Below are 12,243 nucleotides of genomic sequence, written 5' to 3'. Positions count from 1 at the left end.
TAACTTTTTTACTTTGCCCCAGGGGGGGACAATACAGATCGGTGATCTGCCAGCTTGCATAGCACTCTGACAGATCACCGATCTGCGAGAAGTGCAGGCTGCTTCACAGTGCCTGCTCTGAGCAGGCTTCTGTGAAGCCACCTCCCTCCCTGCAGGACCCGGATCCGCGGCCATCTTGGATCCGGGTCTGGAGCAGGCAGGGAGGGAGGTAAGACCCTCGCAGCAACGCGATCACATCGCGTTGCTCCGGGGGTCTCAGGGAAGCCCGCAGGGAGCCCCCTCCCTGCACGATGCTTCCCTGCACCGCCGGCACATCGCGATCATGTTTGATCGCGGTGTGCCGGGGGTTAATGTGCCGGGGGCGGACCGTGACCGCTTCTGGCACATAGTGCCGGATGTCAGCTGCGATATGCAGCTGACACCCGGCCGCGATCGGCCGCGCTCCCCCCGTGAGCGCCGCCGATCGCGTATGACGTACTATCCCGTCGGCGGTCATACGGGCCCACCCCACCTCGACGGGATAGTACGTCAAATGTCGGGAAGGGGTTAATATAACAAATTCTCTTGGGTGTGTTATTGATCGCGTGTTTGCTGCGTTTTTTTGTATCATAAAGTTGCGATTACCCCACAACATCCTATTATTTGGCCCACAATACAATATAGTATTTTCTATTATATGTAATGAATTTGATGTGGGCATGTGTCTTGTGAAGGTGTTACATTGTCCAAAATGCAAACTTAAAGATTCCGACTTACTACATGGATTGTGGAGTTGCCCTTAAGTACAAGAATTCTGGAAAGACAAAGCGTATATTGGAAAATACGAGTGTTCTTCTATGTCTGTTACCATTTCTTTTCCATTACTGGAGAAGGAAAAACTAACCCCAATATTCCATACAATCTGTTTAATTGCCAAAAGAGGCTTCTTACAATATTAGTTTTCTGAATCTATTCCAAATTGGAGAGAGACAATCGGCCAAGTGACGGCGATATTCCATCTGGAAAGGATGAAAGCAGCCCGTGATAATAGAGATATGGAAAATTGCTTATGATAAAGTGAAAAGACTTTGTACTCAGTTATTATAAAAAGGAGGAACTTCATAAAATCATGAGGCCCATTGACCAGACCAGTTCGTATTTACTTTAAGACTTTTGTGGAACATTGGGGAACTTAAATATAATTGATCCAAATGTGGAGGGAAAAGGGGGGAGAGATACCGGCTAACAGAACATTGTATAGAGATTAAATAGGGAAGTGCAACATCCGAGGGGTTACTGTGGTCAAGAGAATGATAGGATAGAAGTGAACACTGGAAATATAAATAGTATAGCCCGCCTGTCTGGGTGAAGTTAGGGAATTATATGTTTGCTTATTTCATTTTTCAATTACTCCGTTTGGGATCCTTCCATTTTGAAAATGGAAGAAAGGAAACTAAATCTGAGAGTTTGTAAACTAAGTGTATATAATTTTATTATTTCATTATAGATGTTAAAAATCAATAAAAAGCAATTTTGTAAAATAAAATTGCTTTTTGTTCAGCAATGGAACCTTGAGTGGTGAGCCTGCATACAGACCATGGAGGTTGAGTGCATGCCTTACAGTTTTCTTTATAACCAATTGTAGCCGCTCATTCCAGGTCTGTCTGTAGCTCTCCTCAGGTAATCCTTGGCTCTTGGAAAAAATGTTGTCTAAAACCTGGTCATGGCCGGTTTATGGTGAATAATGTTCTTTCAATTACCAGACTACTGCCACAACAGTACTCACTAGAACCTTCAGTAGTTTAGAAATGTTTCTGTAACCAATCCCATGAGTATATTTTGCAAGAATAAGGTTGCAAAGGTCCTGAGACAGCTCACTGGTTTTACCCATCATGAGATTTTTTTGTGTGTGACATTCTGGTGAGGATTTCATGTCAATAGTATATTTCATGTCAAACAGAACTTAATATTTAGTACAGAAACCTTTGTTTGCAATTACAGAGGTCAGACGTTTCCCATAGTTATTGACCAAGTATACACACACACTGCAGCAGGGATTTTGGCCCACTCCTCCATACAGATCTCCAGTTAGTTCCAAGTTTCAGGGCTGTCACAGGGCAACATTGAAGGGAACCTGTCACCTGAATTTGGCGGGACAGGTTGTGGTCATATGGGCAGGGTTTTCGGGTTTTTGTTTCACCCTTTCCTTACCCCCTGGCTGCATGCTGGCCGCAATATTGGGTTGAAGTTCATGCTGTGTCCTCCGTAGTACACACCTGCGCAAGGCAAGTTTTTCTGGAGACTGGCTAGGCCACTCCAGGACTTTGAAATGCTTCTTACAAATCCACTTTTAGTTGCCACGGCTGTGTGTTTGGGTTCAGTGTCGTGCTGGAAGACCCAGCCATGACCCACCTTCAATGCTTTTACTGAGGAAAAGAGGTTGTTCGCCACAATCTTATGATACATGACCCCATTCATCCTCCCTTCAATATGGTGCAGTCATCGGATTTCTTTTGCAGAAAAGCACCACGAGGTTTCCCCTATCATGCTTCATGGTTGGCATGTACTCATTCTTCTCACTCAAAACATGGAGTGGAAGTTATACCACAAAGTTATATTTTGTTCTCATCTGACCACATGACTTTCTCCCATGCTTCCTGTGGATCATCCACATGGTCACTGACAGGTTTCCAATGGGCCTGGACTTGTGCCGGAGTGAGCAGGGGGAACTTGCGTGCCCTGCAGGATTTTAATCTATGACAGCATAGTATGTTACTGACAGTAAGTTTGAGACTGTAGTCCCAGCTCTTTTTAGGTCTTTGATCAGGTCCTGCTATTTAGTTCTGGGCTGATTCCTGACACTTCTTAGAATCATACTTACCCTTTGAGATAAGATCTTGCACGGAGCCCCAAATAGAGGAAGATTGACAGTGATCTTGTGTTTCTTCTATTTTCTAATAATTGCACCAAGGGTTGTTGCCTTCTCACCAAGCAGCTTGCCTATCGTCCCATGCAAGTCTTGTGCAGGTCTACCCTGGAGCCCATCCCAGTCTTGTGCAGGTCTACAATTTTGTCCCTGGTGTCCTTAGACAGTTTTTTGTTCTTGGCCTTGGTGGAGAGCTTGGAGTGTGATTGAGTGTGGGGACAAGAGTCTTCTATACAGGTAATGATTTCAAACAGGTGCAATTAATACAGGTAATGAGTGCAGAGTAGGAGAGCTTCTTAATGAAAAACTAACAGGTCTGTGAGAGAATTCTTGCTGGTTGGTAAGTGATCAAATACTTACCGTATTTTTCGGACTATAAGATGCACTTTTTCCTCCAAAAACGTGGAGGAAAATGGGGAGTGCGTATTATAGTCTGGATGTACCGGCTCTGGTTGTGTTGGGGAGGTGGGTGAGTGGCATCAGGGGAGCAGCGGGTCACAGGAGGCTGGAGCCGGCTGCTGTGGCTAACTCCTGTGCGCACTGCTAAAGAGAAATGAATATTCACTGCATTCCACCCCCATGGATGTGGAGGGCAATGAATATTTACTCTTTAATAGTATCTTGGTATGATTGGCCCCCAACCCCGGTCTTGGTAAGCATGGCCCCCCACCCCCATCTTGTCCTAGTATGCAAGGCCCCATCCTTATTCTGATATGATTGGCCCCCCAGCCTGGTCCTGGTATACATGGTCCCATCAGAAAACATAAAAAAAACCCAAATCATTACACTTACATTCCCGGCACTCCCTGAAAGCATTTTGTTCCGATGCCAGCAGGTGCTTTATGCTTGTAAGCAGCGCAGCTTGCAAGCTAAAGGGCAGTTGCCGTAATACTCATTGCTCTGCACACCGGGACTATGTGTGTGGTGGGAAGTGAGTATTCATTGGTCTTCAGTAGCGTTCACAGTGTCAGCCGCCGGCTTCCAGCTGCTGCCGGGCAGCCACGTGTGCCACTACTTAAGAGAAATGTATACTCATCTCTCTCCACGCCCAGAGAAGTGAATATTCATTTATCTTAAGCAGGAAGGCTCTGGCTGACACTGCACTACTGAAGAGCAATAAATACTCACTGCTCTCTGCGCACACAGTCTCGGCGTGCAAAGCAGTGAGTATTCTGGCAGCTGTGCTCTGCTTATGAGCTCCCTGACATGCGCTGCTTACAAGCATAAAGCAGCTGCTGGCACCGGAACAAGATGCAGCGAGGGGGCGCAGGGAATGTAAGTGAAATAATTTATTTTTTTATGTTTTATGATGGGGCCATTCATACCAGGATGGGGGTGGGGCCAATCATAATAATAATAATATTTATTTATATAGCTTCAACATATTCCGCAACGCTTTACAGTTTAACAGTTTCAAACACAACAGTCATAAGTAACAATGTTAACAATACAATAATTAAAGCAAAATAAGACGACCCTACTCATGAGAGCTTACAATCTACAATGAGGTGGGGGAGATACAAAGTACAGGTGTGTACTTACAATGATGTATTTACAAGGATGGTCCAAACATCTTCAGGGGGTGGGGGATAGATGGAAGTAGTGAATGGGCTACCCACACACACACATAAAATGACTGATTAGTGAACGTGATAGGCCGCTCTGAACAAATGTGTTTTGAGGGAGCGTCTAAAACTATGCAAATTGCAGAACGTCCTAATATCTAGCATTCCAGAGTATTGGCGCAGGAATGGGAGGTACGGATCAGTGCAGAGGTTAGTCGAAAGTCGTTTGCAGAGCTCAGTGGTTGGTTAGGCCGATAGACCAAAATGAGGGAGGAGATGTAAGGGGGTGCTGCACTGTGGAGAGCTTTTGTGGGTCAGAACAAGTACTTTGAGTTGGATTCTATAATGTATGGGCAGCCAGTGTAATGACTGGCGGAGTGGACACGCCTGAATACCGATTAGCTAGATGGACAACCCTGGCTGCTGCATTAAGGATAGACTGGGACCATGCATACCAGAATAAGGTTGGGGACATGCATACTAGGATGAGATGGGGGCCCTGCATACCAGAATAGGGGTGGGGCCATACATAATAGGACGAGATGGGGGCTCTGCATAACAGGATAGGAATTGGGGCCATGAATACTAGGACAAGATAGAACCCCGAATACCAGGATAGGGATTAGGCCATGCATACTAGGATGAGATTGGGGCCCTGCATACCAGGATAGAAATGAGGATGATCATTCCTGCCAGGATAGGGATGAGAGATCCATGCATACCAAGATAGGGACGAGAGGGCCATGCATACCAGAGTAGGGATGAGGGGACCATGTGTGTCACGGTTCCCACCGTGCTGCCAACAATATGTCACGGATCCCAACAATATGTCAGGCATCCCGGATACCTTGATAACAAGGGGGTTGTTTGATTTCCCCTGGTTCCTTCCGAAGGGGATTTAGCTACATCCCACTTCCCAGTTCCGGTTTGGAACTTGCAGCTCTCGGGCGCCCCCTTTATCTTCAGGTCAGATCAGGTACTGCACCCAGGGTAATTAGTCGCCAGAAAGGCTGCCTGCTATGTACTGGCTATTGGGCACACTGCAGCGAGGACGATATAACTACTCCCACTCAGGCTGGAACAATAATTATCAATGCCGCTGGTCACTGCAAAGACGCCCAATTGCACAGAACAAGGTCGCTGCAACTAGCTCCGATTTTCACCAAAGGTTAACGGGTCTGGAGCCAACCTAAATCAGTAGCGTTATTCACCTCAGAGGACACACAGTCGTATAGAGCATGAAGAGACAAGCTAGTAAAATTATATATTTTACTCCATAAAAGATAGGCAGTATTTACAAAAATATTAAAAAGATATTATAAAGAAGACAAATCATGTGTATATCACAATTACAAATAAAAAGTGATTAACGACATATAATTCTTTCATATCATTCAATGGTATGCCATATACTGGCAGGGGGAGGGGACCTTCCCCACTTATTCTCACGTCAGATTGCACAGCCTGTTGTAGCTGAATCCCCAGCAAAAGACACTGCCAGAATCCTGCTTTACACAGATATTCCCTGCCTAAAGCCCAGGCACTCCCCCCTGTGGTGACATACTTAGGGGCTGAAACCTCCCCTTTTCTTACAATATGAAAACTATTTTTTATACATAATTTTATACATAATTTGCTGTTCCTGCAGAACTGGGCCGACTTCTCAGTTGGCTACAGGCTCTACGCTAGGGACGGGCTGCACCTCAATGGGGAAGGGGCAGCTGTGCTGGGGGAGAAAATGGCTAGAAGGTTGGAGGAGTGTTTAAACTAGGGATTGGGGGGGAGGGTATTCATTTTATAGGAGGGGAAGATAGTGCAGATAGAGACCTGGGCACAAATAAGGAAGTTGGGGGTGGCGGTGGCATGGGGGGTGGGGTTAGAACAGTTAGTAATTTAAGAAAGAATAGCGGTACAGAGAGTAACATCAAGTGCATGTATACTAATGCCAGAAGCCTCGCCAACAAAATGGATGAATTAGAACTAATGTTGTTGGAGCATAATTATGACATGGTGGGGATATCTGAGACGTGGCTGGATGAGAGCCATGACTGGGCTGTTAACTTGCAGGGCTATAGCCTGTTCAGAAATGACCGTACAGATAAGCGAGGGGGAGGGGTGTGTCTATATGTAAAATCTTACTTAAAACCCATCCTGCGTGATAATATAGGTGAATTTAATGAAAATGTAGAGTCCCTGTGGGTGGAGATAAGGGGAGGGGGAAAAAATAATAAATTACTGATAGGGATTTGTTATAAATCTCCAAAAATAATGGAAGCAATGGAGAATATCCTCGTAAAGCAAATAGATGAAGCTGCGACTCAAGGAGAAGTCATTATTATGGGGGACTTCAACTACCCTGAAATAGATTGGGGAACAGAAACCTGCAGTTCCAGCAAAGGTAATCGGTTTTTGACAACTATGAGAGACAATTACCTTTCACAACTGGTTCAGGACCCAACAAGGAGGGGGGCACTGCTAGACCTAATATTAACCAACAGGCCAGACCGCATATCAAATATAAGGGTTGGGGGTCACTTGGGGAATAGTAATCACAAAATAATAAGTTTTCATGTAACCTTTAATAAGATGGGTAGTAGGGGGGTGACAAGGACACTAAACTTCAGGAGGGCAAATTTCCAACGGATGAGAGAGGATCTTGGTGCAATTAACTGGGACGATATCCTGAGACACAAAAATACACAAAGAAAATGGGAGACGTTTATTAGCATCCTGGATAGGACCTGTGCACAGTATATACCGTATGGGAATAAACATACTAGAAATAGGAGGAAACCAATATGGCTAAATAGAGCTGTAAGGGGCGCAATAAGGGACAAAAAGAAAGCATTTAGAGAAATAAAGGAAGTAGGTAGTGAGGAGGCATTAAATAAATACAGAAAATTAAATAAATTCTGGAAAAAGCAAATCAAGGCAGCAAAGATTGAGACAGAGAGACTCATTGCCAGAGAGAGTAAAAATAATCCCAAAATATTCTTTAACTATATAAATAGTAAGAAACTAAAAAATGACAGTGTTCGCCCCCTTAAAAATAATCTGGGGGAAATGGTGGATGAGGAAAAAGCCAATATGCTAAATGACTTTTTTTCATCAGTATTTACAAAAGAAAATCCCATGGCAGACAAAATGACTAGTGATAAAAATTCCCCATTAAATGTCACCTGCTTAACCCAGCAGGAAGTACAGCGGCGTCTAAAAATAACTAAAATTGACAAATCTCCGGGCCCGGATGGGATACACCCCCGAGTACTGCAGGAACTAAGTACAGTCATTGATAGACCATTATTTTTAATCTTTAAAGACTCCATAATAACAGGGTCTGTACCACAGGACTGGCGTATAGCAAATGTGGTGCCAATATTCAAAAAAGGGGCAAAAACTGAACTCGGTAATTATAGGCCAGTAAGCTTAACCTCTACTGTGGGTAAAATCCTGGAGGGCATTCTAAGAGATACTATACTGGAGTATCTGAAGAGGAATAACCTTATGACCCAGTATCAGCACGGGTTTATTAGGGACCGTTCATGTCAGACTAATTTGATCAGCTTCTATGAAGAGGTAAGTTCCGGACTGGACCAAGGGAACCCAGTGGACGTAGTGTATATGGACTTTTCAAAAGCTTTTGATACGGTGCCACACAAAAGGTTGTTACATAAAATGAGAGTAATGGGGATAGGGGAAAATATGTGTAAGTGGGTTGAGAGCTGGCTCAGGGATAGGAGACAAAGGGTGGTTATAAATGGAGCACACTCGGACTGGGTTGCGGTTAGCAGTGGGGTACCACAGGGGTCAGTATTGGGCCCTCTTCTTTTTAACATATTTATTAATGACCTTGTAGGGGGCATTCAAAGTAGAATTTCAATATTTGCAGATGACACTAAACTCTGCAGGGTAATCAATACAGGGGAGGACAATTTTATATTACAGGATGATTTATGTAAACTAGAAGCTTGGGCTGATAAATGGCAAATGAGCTTTAATGGGGATAAATGTAAGGTCATGCACTTGGGTAGAAGTAATAAGATGTATAACTATGTGCTTAATTCTAAAACTCTGGGCAAATCCGTCAATGAAAAAGACCTGGGTATATGGGTGGATGACAAACTCATATTCAGTGGCCAGTGTCAGGCAGCTGCTACAAAGGCAAATAAAATAATGGGATGTATTAAAAGAGGCATAGATGCTCATGAGGAGAACATAATTTTACCTCTATACAAGTCACTAGTGCGACCACACTTAGAATACTATGCACAGTTCTGGTCTCCGGTGTATAAGAAAGACATAGCTGAACTGGAGCGGGTGCAGAGAAGAGCGACCAAGGTTATTAGAGGACTGGGGGGTCTGCAATACCAAGATAGGTTATTACACTTGGGGCTATTTAGTTTGGAAAAACGAAGACTAAGGGGTGATCTTATTTTAATGTATAAATATATGAGGGGACAGTACAAAGACCTTTCTGATGATCTGTTTAATCATAGACCTGAGACAGGGACAAGGGGGCATCCTCTACGTCTGGAGGAAAGAAGGTTTAAGCATAATAACAGACGCGGATTCTTTACTGTAAGAGCAGTGAGACTATGGAACTCTCTGCCGTATGATGTTGTAATGAGTGATTCATTAATTAAATTTAAGAGGGGACTGGATACCTTTCTGGAAAAGTATAATGTTACAGGGTATATACACTAGATTCCTTGATAAGGCGTTGATCCAGGGAACTAGTCTGATTGCTGTATGTGGAGTCGGGAAGGAATTTTTTTTCCCCATGGTGGAGTTACTCTTTGCCACATGGGTTTTTTTTGCCTTCCTCTGGATCAACATGTTAGGGCATGTTAGGTTAGGCTATGGGTTGAACTAGATGGACTTACAGTCTTCCTTCAACCTTAATAACTATGTAACTATGTAAGTATGACACGATGCTCATGATGTTTCCCACTTCAGGGGCGTTCTGTTAAGTGTAAATAAGGAGCCATTACATGAACTGCTTAAGGAGAAATCCGCACTTTGCACTCATTGCGCCTAGCTGCTTGCGCTTTAAGTGGCCGATAGGTCTACCGATGGACATCCGGACTATGTAATTTGTATAGTTCCAGCCCAAATCGGTGCCGCGATATGTAACTTTAATAGAACAAAGAAACTCATGTCTTACACCAGTTCCAACTAGTACTAGATGGGAGGAGGGAGGAGTGAGCAGCTGTTGTGAACTGTGTTTCTGGGCTCCCTCTGGTGGTCACTAACGGTATTGTGTTAGGCATGTCTTGTTGCAGGCCTGAGCTCCAGCTGTGTCGTTAAGCAGCGGGTGTTCCCTATTTAAGTCTCCTCTGGACTCAGTCTCTTGCCTGGCATCGTTGTATCCAGACCTATATGGTCTCCTCCGGATTCCTTTCAGTCTGTCTCATGCAAGAAAAGCTAAGTCCGTTTTGAATAATTTGGATCGTTTGCATTTTTCTGTGTTTTTGTCCAGCTTGCTTAATATTGGATTTTCTGGCTCGCTGGAAGCTCTAGGGGGCTGATATTCTCCCTCCGCACCGTCAGTCGGTGTGGGGGTTCTTGAATGTTCAGCGTGGATGTTTTTGTAGGGTTTTCTGCTGACCGCATAGTCCACTATCTATTTTCTGCCTATCTAGACTAGTGGGCCTCACTTTGCTGAATCTAGTTCATCTCTACGTTTGTGTTTTCCTCTTGCCTCACCGTTATTATTTGTTGGGGGCTTTCTTTATCTTTGGGGTTCAATTTCTCTGGAGGCAAGTGAGGTCTTATTTTCCCTCTAGGGGTAGTCAGTTCTCCGGCTGGCTCGAGACGTCTAGAACCAACGTAGGCACGTTCACCGGCTGCTTCTAGTTGTTTGTGTTAGGATCAGGTATGCGGTTAGCCCAGTTTCCACCTCCCTAGAGCAGTATTTATGTTTTTGCTATCTTGCCGGAATATCAGAGATCCTCTACCACTGGGATCATAACAAGCAGCCTTCGCAGAAACTGCTATTTGCCGGGGGCAATAAAAATTCTTCACACACACAGGCAACCAGCAGAGAAAAGAGGGGGGGTCAGCATAACCCGCAGCGTGTGTCTTGTAAAGCTAGGCAGACTCAAACATGGCATATTCAGATTATCGTGACAATGTATATCAGGATGTGGATGAGGGGACCATATACCAGGATAGGAGATATTAAGCACAAAATTTACCACATTTTTTGCTTCAGTTTTCAGTTTTTATTTCCCTAATTTCCTCCTTTAAAACCTAGGTGAGTCTTATGGTCCGGTGCGTCTTATAGTCCGAAAAATACGGTATTTCTTGCAATAAAATGCAATTTAACCCCTTCATGACCCAGCCTATTTTGACCTTAATGACCAGGCAGTTTTTTGCAATTCTGACCAGTGTCCCTTTATGAGGTAATAACTCAGGAACGCTTCAACGGATCCTAGCGGTTCTGAGATTTTTTTTTCATGACATATTGGGCTTCATGTTAGTGGTAAATTTAGGTTGATAATTTTTGCGTTTGTGAAAAAAATTGAAATTTGGCAAAAATTTTGAAAATTTCACAATTTTCAAATTTTGAATTTTTATTCTGTTAAATGAGAGTTATGTGACACAAAATAGTCAATAAACAACATTACTCACATGTCTACTTTACATCAGCACAATTTTGGAAACAAAATTGTTTTTTGCTAGGAAGTTATAAGGGTTAAAATTTGACCAGCGATTTCTCATTTGTACAACGAAATTTACAAAACCATTTTTTTAGGGACCTCCTCACATTTGAAGTCAGTTTGAGAGGTCTATATGGCTGAAAATACCCAAAAGTGACACCATTCTAAAAACTGCACCCCTCAAGGTGCTCAAAACCACATTCAAGAAGTTTATTGACAGTTCAGGTGCTTCACAGCAGCAGAAGCAACATGGAAGGAAAAAATGAACATTTAACTTTTTAGTCACAAAAATAATATTTTAGCAACAATTTTTTTATTTTCCCAAGGGTAAATAGAGAAACTGGACTCCAAACGTTATTGTACAATTTGTCCCGAGTACGCCGATACCCCATACGTGGGGGGGAACCACTGTTTGGGCACACGACAGGGCTCAGAAGGGAAGGAGCTCCATTTGACTTTTTCAATGAAAAATTGGCTCCAATCTTTAGCGGACACCATGTCGCGTTTGGAGAGCCCCTGTGTGCCTAAACATTCGAGCTCCCCCACAAATGACCCCATTTTGGAAACTAGACCCCCAAGGAGCTTATCTAGATGCATAGTGAGCACTTTGAACCCGCAGGTGCTTCACAAATTGATCTGTAAAAATGAAAAAGTACTTTTTTTTCACAAAAAATTTCTTTTAGCCTCAATTTTTTTCATTTTCACATGGGCAACAGGAAAAAATGGATCTTAAAATGTGTTGGGCAATTTCTCCTGAGTACAGTGATACCTCATATGTGGTCACAAACCACTGTTTGGGCACACGGTAGGGCTTGGATGGGAAGGAGCACCATTTGACTTTTTGAATGAAAAATTAGCTCCAATCGTTAGCGAACACCATGTCGCGTTTCGAGAGCCCCTGTGTGCCTAAACTTTGGAGCTCCCCCACATGTGACCCCATTTTGGAAACTAAACCTCCCATGGAACTAATCTAGAAGTGCAGTGACCACTTTAAACCCCCAAGTGCTTCACAGAAGTTTATAACGCAGAGCCGTGAAAATAAAAAATCATTTTTCTTTCCTCAAAAATTTTTAGCCTGCAATTTTTTATTTTCACAAGATTAGCAGGAGAA

Source organism: Ranitomeya variabilis, unplaced genomic scaffold (assembly GCF_051348905.1).
Source record: "Ranitomeya variabilis isolate aRanVar5 unplaced genomic scaffold, aRanVar5.hap1 Scaffold_329, whole genome shotgun sequence".
Classification (NCBI taxonomy): domain Eukaryota; kingdom Metazoa; phylum Chordata; class Amphibia; order Anura; family Dendrobatidae; genus Ranitomeya; species Ranitomeya variabilis.
The sequence above is the reverse complement of the archived record's forward strand: the minus strand, read 5'-3'. Positions refer to the sequence as shown.